Below are 13140 nucleotides of genomic sequence, written 5' to 3' on the forward strand. Positions count from 1 at the left end.
GCTCAGATTTTTATCATCTTCCACTAGGGATCTTAGACAGGACTGAGGCATGGGTCATCAGTTCTATCCATCTTGCTCAAGTCCTCTAAAATGTTCTGGTTCCCATCTGGTTGCCTCTCACAAGTCCCTGCTGCTTCCTCCTCATCCCCATAGGCCACATGTATTTTATCTCTGCCACTTCGCCATATAGGAAAATTCTATTGTTCCCCATAAAGGCCAGGACTCCATGGGGCTCTCTCAGGCATCCTATACTAACATTTCTTTTGCTCCCACACTATGCTACATGCAAGAAGCTTCTACAATCATACTGCTCTCCAGAGCTCCAACAAAAGAACAAGGGCACAGGTACCTCTGTCCCCAGATTCCTCAAACTTATGATTTGATCCTATTGTCTATCCACCCTCAATCTCCATCCTCCCTTTCCCCTCTAGCCTCCTCACTCTGAGCATCTAAGCAAATGACTGAGACTCCACTTTCCATTTCACAATGAAAAATAGGAGACCAACAAAGCCAAACTCCCTCAACTTCTGGCATGCTTGCCATTAAATTTTCCTAGCTGTAGAAAGTTCATCTCTTCACTTGTATCCCGTTTCTCATCCCACACTCCTCTTTAGTTATCTCCCTCCATCAACTGCCTCCCTCTGTATCTTCATCTGTCCCCTTTAACTCTCTCCCCTCAGCTTCTAAGATAAATATGTGGCTGTTGTTAAAATACACACACAACATCAGCAACAAGAACCACACACAAAACTCTCCCTTGACATTTTCTCTCTCATCTTCCCTTCACAGTTCTTTGAAAAACACTGAGAAGAATATTCCAGGCAACGAGAAGAGTATGGGTGTAGACCCTGGGATGGAAAAGAACACAATCCTTTGAGAAACTTGAAGGTCTGTGTGAGTGGAGAATCAATAGTGAGTGGTGGAAAGTGAGACAAGGGCTAGAGAACACTGGTCTTATGATTCATAAAGGATTTTGACCTATATCACGGATTTGTTTTCAAGATCAAGTAACAGCGTGCATATTAGATATCTAGTGCATATAACAAAATGTAGCTGTTGCTGTTTTTAAACATATGACCTTGAATTTCTTCTAACTTCATTAGATCACTCTCCAAGGCCACACAAGTGAGATCAACCCTTCTGTCACTGGGTTGAAAGCCTACTTGATGCAGTCTTCATGCAGGATAAAGATGAAATCTCTGAACTCCATACACAGGATTCATCTGGAAGCATTTGGAAACAGTAATAGGTACACAGATGATATATGTAGCATGACCAACATATGTTAACAGATAAGTATGCAAAACTAAGAAAAAGAAAACTCACCTTGAAGCTCCTATCCTGGTAGGTGGAAGTTGGGCGTGTAGAGCAAGAAACTGGACTAGAAATTGTCAAAGATAATTCTATCCCACAGGACAACTAAATTCAAAAGGTAACCCTGGACTGGAACCTACAATGGAAACAAATGCTTAAAAGGACACCACTGGGATAAAGAATGAAACTGGAATATGTACTGTAGACCACATTGAAGTACTGTGTCAATGTTCAACTTTCTAAACTTGGTATGATTATGTGAGGGTATATCCTCATCTTAGAAAATACAGAAAGACTGAGAGGTAAAAAGGCATGATTAATGCAACTTATTCTCAAATAGCTCAAAAAATCATTTATATATATATATGTATATATAATTATACATAAGTGAGAAAGACTGCTAAAGCTCAAGTGGTAAATTGTCATTTTTGAATGAAAGGTACAGAGGAGCTCTTTGTACTATTTTTACAACATTTGGGGCTGTAGAACAGTGCTCTGGGTTCTCACTGTCCTGTAGGCTCTGCAGAGATACCTCTTTCCCTCCTGGTCACTCTGCGTTGCCCCCTGCTGAAGTCCTCAGCAGATAGAACTTGTGACCTGTTCTGGCACTGTTGGGGCCCAGTAGGTTTCCCTTTATTTGCAGACTTGGTCTTATCTCGGCTTCTTGTCTCTGGATACTACAAAAGGAGCTTTGTGAAAACCGAAATCCCTTCTCTCTCTCTTGACAAAGCCTGACTCTCAAGACTACTGTCTTACTGCAACTTCCCTCCAAAACTTAATCTGATGCTCAAAGTGGAGCATTGAGTTGGTAGTTCTAACCTTTTGCCTTTCCCCCAGTACTTTGAAAACTGTGCTTCAATCAATACTACAACCCATGACATCTTTGTTTATAGGAATAAAAAAAAAACCCCACACCCGCTTAATATTTTCATAAAGATAGCTCTTACATATAGTCCCTATGTAAACAATTTAACTAGTCCCAACCTTTATTTCTACTTCCCCATGTGGCAGAACCACAGTTAACACTGGGTATAAAAGTCTTCAAGATTTTGATAGTCATCCACTACTATCAAAAATGGCTATACAAAAATAAAATGCAAGGTTTAGTAAAAGAAATGGGTAAACTTTATACAGATTTTCACAACTCTTTGATAAACTAAATGATGTGATGATCCCCCATACAGTTAAAATTTTAATTTAAACCATCTATGGGGGAGGGTGTAGCTCAAGTGGAAGTGTATGCGTAGCATACACAAGGTCCTGGGTTCAATCCCCAGTACCTCCTCTAAAAATAAGTAAACAAGTAAACCTAATTACCTCTCCCCAAAAAATTAAAGAAAAAAATTATAAAAAATAAACAATCTACCTTGCAGGTCCTACTCATGTTCACTATAATTAAAACTTATAAGCCACAGCTATTACACCAAAGGAAAGCATAAAATTGCAGGGTTTTATAATGAGCTCTCCCTGTCTCATCTCCTATCCCCAATAATGGGATCAGAATCAAAATCTTCATTTTCTGCTTAAAGTAAGTAATCACAACAGCTGTAAATGTGTATGGAAACTCACAGATAGGGTTCAACAATTATCAATAGGTAGAAAGAATTTAAGGTGGTAAAATTATAATGAAGTACATAACAAAGTTCAGCTGCACTGGGAACGTCTCCAAGTCTCCCGTGGTGAAAGGAGATCTGTGCGGCTTTAATTTGTTTGGACCCCGTAGGCTATAAAGTCACAAAAGGGGCCTGGACAGTGAGAGAAGGGGAAGCAGGAAGATGATGTCTCTAGTCCCTATTCTGATGATCATATCACAACGAGGCTTTTTGTGGGGTTTTTCTTAAGTGTCATTTAATGCTTACAAATCTCAGATGCAAAGAGAAAAAAAGGGATTTAAAATCTTGTTATTTTGGAGTAATAAATTTTGGTGTCTTTGATTTCCTTAAGAAACTTAAAAGAAAAAAAGGCCTTTATTTGTGTCAGGTGTGCCATTAATATTGCTAGAAGGACTTTTACCTTTTTAAGGGTTGTAAATGCTTCTAGTAAAATGGAGTTAACAAAGATACAGAATAAACTTTTACATTAACTTGAAATATTCCATGGCCTCTTTGTATCTTATATGTGCAATTTAATGTAAATATATTGAATATTTTTCTTATGAACTAATGTAAGGCCCAAATAATCTTAGACCCAACAGAAATTCTCTCCCTCTAAAACTAATGCCCTCAAAAAGTAGTGTTCCTCCAAATAACTTTTTTATGAAGAGCAAATTGTGGAAGTTTTTAGTGAAAAAATTTTTTCATTATATTTTTGAATGAATAAAAATAGTTAAGTAAGTTTTCCTGGAACTTTTAACATAACAATTTATCATTACTCTACAAATGTGTATATGTATATATATTAAATCTATATTATAGATTATATATACAAAATAGACACATTCACATACCCTAAGATTATTAAACTTTACAAATCTATTCACATACATTTTCCCTTTGTCTTTTTCTCCTATAAAAATTCCTGTTTTTGCATTCAGATTATACCTGATCAGAAGGTAACCCAAAGCACATTCGCTTTAATAACTTTCACACATTCATAAATATTTTTAAACCCCATAAATGTTTAACATTAGTATAACATATCAAAGTACTGTTCTTTTTTCTGTAAATAAATCATTTCTAATCTTAAGACTTGGGGGTTGGGTAGAGGTGCACAGAGTAACAAAACTCCTTCTGGCCAGTGAATCAAAGGACATTCCCAGACATTAACTTCTCTTTCCAAATACGAAAAACATATTAAATATATATCTTATAATAAGATGTTTTCCTCATGTTTCCTTTGGGTAAAGTCTGTTTAGTACATTCCTCTTCACATTGTGCTATGGAATTCTTAGCCAACTTTGTCATTTTTCCCTCTGCAAAGGGCTGCCTGCTGGAAGGAAGCCAGAATTGCTGTGATACCACTCACTCAACCAAGACTAACTATGTTCAAGTCAGGTAAAAGTGAGTTATAATGTAAAAGAAAAATGATAAAATATGTATTATAAATTATACGTAGGTACACATACACCCCAACCATTACACTACTTCTAAAGAAAAACAGATAACTACCACTGTCTGTGTTTTGAAAAGAAGACAAGCTATGAAAAAGACATAAGGCATTCACAGAGCTGAAATGAACTTTTAGAACTGCTACATGTTCTACAGTCCAAATATTTTTTCCCAAACCCATGTGGCCATCTGTATCTATAGGAGTGAAACAATAAGGGATTTTTCAAGTAAACCTTTCCTAGAGCTGCAAACGGCCATGGTACTTAAAGGAAGGAATGCCAAGTGACTTGGTATTTCTGGGCAGCTATTCAGCAAGGAACAGCCCATGTGGGTGACCATGTTGCCTACACTTGTGGTACGCAAGTGAGTGATATTAGCTACACTTGCATTTTAAAAGTAAAAAGATCCCATGTTACTTCTATGACATCCTTCTCACATTTTTTGCCATGCCTATCACCAGGCTATGCCAACTGATCATGTCTATAGTTGTCAATAATTTTTCTGTATAAACATCCTCTTTGAATCAATCTTTTGCCACCTGCATTGTTCCACTTCACTTCCTTTTAGCAGCACTAACTGCTTCAAGAGGACAACTGCCACTAAAAAACATGGTACTAAAGCAATCATTTGGTCCTGTGCGCACATTTTAATTTCATGCCCTACGGGGGGGAATCACGATCGGCCTTAAACAAAAATTGAGTCTTTAATGCGTTATTGGTTTACACCATTTATCTTTCAAATAGTCTATAAACTCTTTTTAAAAAAAAGCAAAGAAAGAAAAAAATGTTCAGTTGGCAGTGGGTATTCAAGGAGAATTCAATCCCTAAATGTGAATTCTACAAATATTTTCCCAGCCATATGTTTATGAAAATATACTAAGTTTGTCAACTGTCTCCTCCTTCATGACATATCCTGTTGTTAACCCAGCACAGCTAGACCTAACATGTTAGGCCAACCCTGTTGTGATCGCAGAAGAGAGAAGCATTTAGTTTTTGATATCACAGATTTAGATGGATTTTGCAGCATGGCCTATAATTTAAATCTCTCAGAACAAAAAGGACAAAAGTGGTGTGGGGGTGGGAGCCACTGGGAAGCAGTGAAGAATAAAACTTAATATGAGCAGGAGAACACATGAATGTGTATGGACAATCAAGACTGGCCTCAAAGCTGTTATGTGATTTTTGTTTTCCTTTGACACGGGTGTTATTTTCTTGTTGGCAAGAAACAGCTAGTGAAACGTTGGTCTTTTCCTTTGCCCCAGAGTATTATTAAAGATCTAAAATCATGAGTCAATGAAAAGAAGCTGCTTTGGTCACTGATAACAATAGCCTGACAACACTTAGTACAGCAATTAGAACCTAAGATCAAAATCTAGAAGAGGGAAAGCCAAAGAGTGACTGTCCAGAAGATGAGAAACACTAAAAATCATCTACTAGTGGACACTTTTCTTAAAGTGGGAACATCTTTGTATTTTAAAAATATGCATGGAAGGTAAAGTCTTAATGACTATATTTTTTTTGAAAAATTGTATTTACAGCCCAGACTTTCCTGCCCTCTTGTGGAGAAAACACAGAGCTTTCTATATAAATATGACAAAGCTTGCAGATGGGCTTCTGCCATGGTATGTGTCATTTACTGTCAATGGTTGGATCCCCTGATGTTCACGGAGCTTTACTAGTTGTTAAACGTTGTACCGAAATAAAAGGTAAAATCTGAACAACAAAGCAGAGCTAAATCAGGTGTTAGACTGCAAGGAACCATCTAATTTGAAACAAAGAGAGAACGGCAATGATTAGTTTTTCATAATACTTAGACATAGAAATAAATGTTTTGAACAAGAAGGAAAAGAGAATGCGGAATTTTCAAAGTGGCCATCAGAAAGCTCTTGCCCTTTCATCTTTCAACACAGAGAATGGGCTATCATCTCTCTCTGTGGGAACACAGGGACTGCCGCTACACATCGTCATCTGTGCAGGACCAGCCTGGGACAGAGAACACACAAATCCCATTAGCAACTCCTGTAAAAATCAGAATTCCCAAGTTGGTTAGGTTTCTTCTAAATAAATTTTATGGAAGTTGGCTTAAATTGACAAAAAGAGGCTGGGGCCAGAGGTCCTGAGCTCTACATTGAATGCCCAACTCCAACCAATGGCCAACTACTGCTGTGGTTTAGATATAAATCTCTGGTCATGCAAAAGACAATGTTAAATTTCATTCTATTTATCACATGTGTTCTAAAATTATCATATGAAAGGTGTTTCAGTAAAATTCGAAGTCTTTATGAGTTTCATAAGTTGGGGGAAAGAAAAGAAAAATTCACTACTGTAGATAAAATTATCATGAAAACATCATAAAATGTCTGAAAGGCAGTATCATCCATTGTAGGTAGAACTTTTTCCCAAGGTATAGACCCTTCCTACCACTCCCTAGCACAGTACCAAGCACCAATGCAACACAAAATAAACACAATTCTTGGTTTCTATTTTACTTCACTAGATTTTACCAAAGCACCAACCATGTGCCAGGGCTCGGTATATTAGGTGAAACCAGGTATAGGCAGCAGGTGGGCCACTGGGCAAACCAGACAATAAACAGGCAAGAGAGGAGAGGATGGAGCATCAGGGAATTGTTGTGGAGGTAACAGGACCTGGCCAGAGAGACAAAGTTTGAAGTAAGAGGAGGAAGAGAGAAAACTGCCCCTTGCAGCACAAACCAGAGATGGCTTATAAAAAGATTAGTCATGGAAAGACCTCCAAATTATGGTTCTCTAAGTAAAGGGAAGAAAAAGCCCGTTGCAAAAATCAAGATAGTTTGCACAGATAGAATGGAACCAGATTAGCCAGAGCATGGACAGTAAAACTCCAGTCTGGATTTCATCAACAGGAAGCCACAGTGATATTGGGGCAGGAGTTTACTGATGGTATTTCTGCAGATGACTCCAAGGAGAGTGTTTCCAGTGCCCTGAGAGTGAGGATGCATGAAGAAGAAAGGTGATTAGGCAGTTATTAAAATGATCCAGGCTGAGCTAGAGGGTAGGAAATGAATCTATAAGCGCTTGTCTTAAAAGATTAATTAAGCACAGTGACTGGTTAACTGTAAAAAAGAGAACTCCCTAAATGGCTGAGGTTTAAATCCCTTCAGGATGGTTGGACAAGGCAATGACAGAATCAATAAATTTGGTGAACAAAAAATTCACACATCTTATGTTCACTCCCATCTCTCAGGACAGCCTTAATTGCTGTTTTGTAAGACTGGTAATTTTCCCTCCAAAATGCTTTTTTTTTTTTTTAAGTTAACTTGAAGTCACATCAGTTTTAAAAAAAAATAAAATTTTTCAATTTCCCTTCAGTAAGATTCAGTAGAGTTACAATCTTTGTTCCCATACACAAAAACTCAAAGTTTTGGATGCCATCAAAATTTACTATCTATCATAATTAAATCCCCACATAATCACATTAATAATAGTAATGCCAACAATTTCTCAATACATCTTTGTTTAGACATTTATTGATGTAAATTTATCAGTAATATATGCCCAGCACTGTACTAGGTACTACAAGGAATTCAAAAATAAGGATATAAAATGCAGTCCCTGATCCCAAGTAATTTTTAATCTATTAGAGGAATAAGACAAGTACATAAACAACCATAAAATAAGGCAGAATATGATCAATGCTGTCTTAAAGGGAGTATGAATAAATAGAAATTCAGAGGAAATAAATCATTTCAACCAGAAGTCAGGGACAGGAATGTGTGTTCTGAGTCTTGAAAATCAGAAACAATAAATGTTGAAGGTCTCTCCCAAACCTTATATCCCAAGATTCTCTGTGCACATGAAGGGAAAGCACATTCCAGTTTGAGAGAGAGAAAAGCTTTTTGAAAAGGAAAGAAGTTTGGAGCGCAAGAGTTCTACTCAGGTTATGAAACACTGCAGATTAATCATGAAACATGAAGCTGGAAAGGTAGGCAATGACCTTTACTGCAATGGGCTTTGATTGGCAGATAAATGATTCCTACTTAATTTCTACAGGAAGGACAGTCACTCAAGATTTCAAATGGGATTTTGTCATGATGGGATATGAGCTGCCTAGAATTCAGCAAATTCATGTTCTTTAGTACATTCACCTAGGGACAGGTGAAACACAAAAGATGAATGGAATAGGTGAGTAAGGGGTAAGAGAAACAATGATCATCTTAAGCAATCACTATCAGTCTTAGAACAATAATGATAAACAAATAAACTGGATAACCTATTATGTTTCTGCCAAATACCTCCCATGATCTAGTAAACGTAACTGATAACAGGTAGAATTCCAGGAGCATTTAAATAAGTAGACATAAGCAGGATGCCTCCAGGCTACCATTTTTCACCGGAATTCCCAATTCCCAGGCTAATCTTCCAATAAAGCTGCCAATAAAGTAAATGTAAATAAGCTTTTAGAGTTCAAAATTGAGCTAGTGAGGTCAATCCATGTACATGTTAGTGAACTTTTATTACTGAGTATCTCAGCCCAAACTAACATTTTTATTATTATAGCAATTCTAGAATAATATAAATGCTGTTTATTGGTTGGAATACTATCCTTTCATGCTACCAGGAATCTCTCTCCACCCAGGATTAAAACCAAAATATGAAAGTAAACTACTTATTCTGGGTTAGCCTATGTCCGAGGCCACCCATGTGATTCTTAATTCTAACCCTGAATCAGACTCTGGCAGTCATTAGATTCATAGGATTGCATTAATCTACAAACCCACAGTTAGTTTCTTAAATGTAAATTTGCTGAATTACACACAAGTAAAACCTCATCACAATGAACTTAATTGCAATGAAAAAAGTATGGAAAAACATCTGTGTCTCAAGAGAATGATGTCCTACCAATGCATTGATTTCCACAATTATGGAATTATTACTAATCCTTGAAATGAAAATCATTTCTTTTGAAGATATTCTATCTCCTTCCACTAAAAAGGAAAGAAAAATTTTCTTTTGCTCTTTTATTTTTCAAGAAATCACCCTTAAAAAAAAAAAATACTTCATGAGATAAAGGTAGAATTTTAAAACAGTTAAAATTAAAAGCAATCAGTTATTGAATTTTCCCTATAAAATTAGGAAATATATATATATATGTTGTAATGATAATAACTGACTTCAGGGAAGGTGTGGAAGTATGAACTGATACATACTTTCTGGTGGTCCATTTGATAATACTTAATCTAAAATGCTAAAATGTGCATACTATTTGGTTAAGCAATTTCCTATCTAGGAATTTATCCTAATAAAGAAATAATAATAAATATCTGCAAAAATTTAACTCTCAGGATATTCACTGTAATGCCATTTTTAGTAACATAAAACTGGAAATTACCTAAATATCAAAAATATGTAATTATATTTAAATAACTTGTAATGCATCCACATAATAGAATACTATGCAGCTATTTAAAATGATGCCAAGAAAGTTGTCATAATTATTGAAATACAGCAGATTACAAAACAATACTGTATGACTCTGCTTTTGTAAAATATATTCATCTGAATTTTTAATATAGAATAAAAGACAGAATAAACTAAAAGAAACTAAATTACACGGTGGTTTTTCCTGTTGGTAGGTTCCAAAGTATTTTGGGCTTTATTTTTGTTTACCCATTATTTCTAAATTTCTTCAATGAATATTTATTTTTAAAACAAAAAAAAGGAAAACACAAAAAACTACCCTTCAGCTGCCTTTTTCCCTCTACTTTCTATATATCCCAGCCCTTCAGAAAAATCCATCTCAACTAACCAAAAAACAAAATACAGATACAAACATGTACCACAACAGAAACATAATCCAATGCCATTTCTTAATTTTTCCTGCTCAATTTAGAGTACTTATTTTCACTGCTTACTCATCACAGTGAGTTTATCTTTATCGTTTCTGTTGGTAAGTGGTAATCTCTAGGCATGTACTCTTTATGACAAATCCTAATACAAAAAAAAAAAATTGGATTGCCATATTTACAATAGAAATTAAACTTTAATGTTATTTGCTCATCAAATCTGGCTAGATAGGTCACTACTGAACAAAAACAAGGGTAACAGTTCTATAAATTTTGCCTGTCGCATGATGGGAAACAGCAAAAATTATTTGAGACTGAGTTCTTTTAGAGCTTTAACCTAAAGAGCTTGTCCTAATGATGCCCCTGGTGGCAGGTAACATTTAATTTTCTTCTATGTCATTGAAAAAGAATTAGATGTAAAACTCAGGTAAGAGATTAATATTTCACACCCTGAGGCTAAATACTTCAACATGAATATTCATAAAGGCCTATTCGAGTGAAATCTCATGTGAGTATATATTTTAAATGCTTGAATATTTTACATAGTTCAGAGACTGAGCATTCCATAGAGGAAGGCAAGAATTCAGTCAAGAGTATAAAACTAAAAATTAATAATGAACTGTCTGGACAAACAACCACTGAGTTAGCGAGGGACCTATGATAATAGCCAATAAAGGCCTTAAATGTGTAAACACACAAAGAAAATTTTTAGTCTGGTATCTCGAGTGACTAAATAATGGAATGAAACTTAATCAATGTAAAATACTGGCCTAGGATCCCAAGTGAACATATAATGTGATTACACTAGAACAAAGGTCAGAACACAAAGGACCAGGTGGAAGGTATGGCAGACAAAAAAAGTACTAACTTGAATGAAGTTTAGACAATGAAACTAAATAAAACTGATATTTCAGTATAAATAATTGATTTGAAAATAATTTAGAACTAAAATCTAAGATAGTCTCAACATAGAAGGTGACAGATTGAGGAAAAGTGAAAAACATGCTGGGGTTCTCATTTTGTACATAAGTAATAAATAAACAATAATTTTAAGCATTGAGGAAAAATAGAAGTTCAAATGTTTAAAAAAAACACTATAGAAAGTATATATAATACCCAAAACACAAAGAACAATGGCACAGGAAAAGTGGAAGACAAAAGTAATAAATTCAACACAGGAAAAGGGAAAAATGAAGTAAAGCATAGTAAATTGGAAAAAAAATATGTAAACATGGCAGGTAGAGAACTAAATGTGTTTATAATTATAATACATAAAAATAAGTTAAATGCCAGTTTTAATGGAGAGAAACTCTCAAGCCAGGTTAGAAGTCCAGCTACATGCTATGTAAATGAATATACCTTTCTCTCCATCTATTGAATTAATAGACAGACCTGTAATTAACTCAATAGATGGAGAGAAAGCATTTGACAAAATTTAACATCTATTGCTGATAAAACCTCCCATCAAACTATGAATAGAAAAGAATTTTCCCAACCTGATAAAGGGCATTGTGTAAACTTATATCTGGCAGCATGGTTAATGGTAGAAGACTGATGAATACTTTCTCCTTAAGATCAGGAACAAGGCAAAGATACACACTCTCACCACTTCTATTCAACATTATACTGTTGGGTTTTGCCAATGAATAAGCCAAGGAAAAGAAGTAAAAGGCATTCAGATTGAGCATAAATGAAACTATTCAGAGACAACAATGTCCTGTAAGTAGGATATCCTAAAGATTCTATTTTTTAAAAAGCAACTAATAAATGTGTTTAACATGGCTACAGAATATAAGGCTAATATATAAAAATCAGTCATATTTCCACATACCAGGAAGGGAAAAAAACTGGAAAATAAACTTAAAGGAACATTATCAATTATGGTAACACCAAAGAGTAAGAAACACATGGGTATAAATTTAACAAAAAAAACTATACACAGTTCTGTATATAATAGAACATTGTAAGAAAAATTTAAGAAGGCATAATTAAGTGAAATACACCAAATGAACTACTCAATATTTTAAGATGTCAGCCCTCCCCAAATTGATCTACAGATTCACTGCAATCCCAATCAAAATACTAGAGGGCATTTTACAGAAATAATACAATGAAATATAGTAATGAACCTCCCCAGTGCCAAGATCATGGTGATGGAATACCATTTCCGACCAAAAGAAAATTCTTAGAGAAATAACTGACTTTTAAATCCTTGGCATGAAACAAATAAAATAAGCCTGAATGTTTTATTATCCCACATAGCAGGAAAGCTAGCAACGTCTACCAGGGTCATGCCAAAAAAATTCAGACGCCAATTTAAAGACCCCCTCACTGGCCAAACCTGGAATACCTTAAGCCTCTACAAGAGTTGAAACCTATCAAGTAAGTTCCAATCCATGAGCTCAAAATGACTTTTTTAAGAAATTAATTGGCTACCTTTAGAGCATAATTAGGAACAAATTAATTATCTTGAAAATGGATAGATAATAGTGCCAGCTGAAAACTGTCACTTGCCATCTGACACTACAAGAATGAAGTCGTTAGTGATTGCAGTCACTGGCCTTCAACACACCCTAAACGAGTTCTGGGAGGAGATCAGGAATGAGTCACTTGGTGCTCTGAGAATAACTGGTAGGACAGGCCTTCAGATATTTTCTCAAGAACATTTTATGTGAGGCTGTCTCCCACCTATAGTCCTACTTTTGCCCCAAATAAAACTTAACTCACAACTCTCCTGTGCTTTTTTTTTTTTCCAGTCAACATTAAGAATGAGTCAAGCAATTTATCCTTTCTTATCTGAACCAGACAGATGAGGGCTATTTAAACAGAAGAGGGGTAGTAGCTCTTTAAAATGCATACCAAATTAATTAATGAATTACCAATCTAGTTTGACAGAGAAAACAAAATTGGAAGAGAAATATTGAACACCGAGGGCAAAATAAGCTGATAGGACTAG

This window comes from Camelus bactrianus, chromosome 9 (genome assembly GCF_048773025.1).
Source record: "Camelus bactrianus isolate YW-2024 breed Bactrian camel chromosome 9, ASM4877302v1, whole genome shotgun sequence".
In the NCBI taxonomy this organism is placed as follows: domain Eukaryota; kingdom Metazoa; phylum Chordata; class Mammalia; order Artiodactyla; family Camelidae; genus Camelus; species Camelus bactrianus.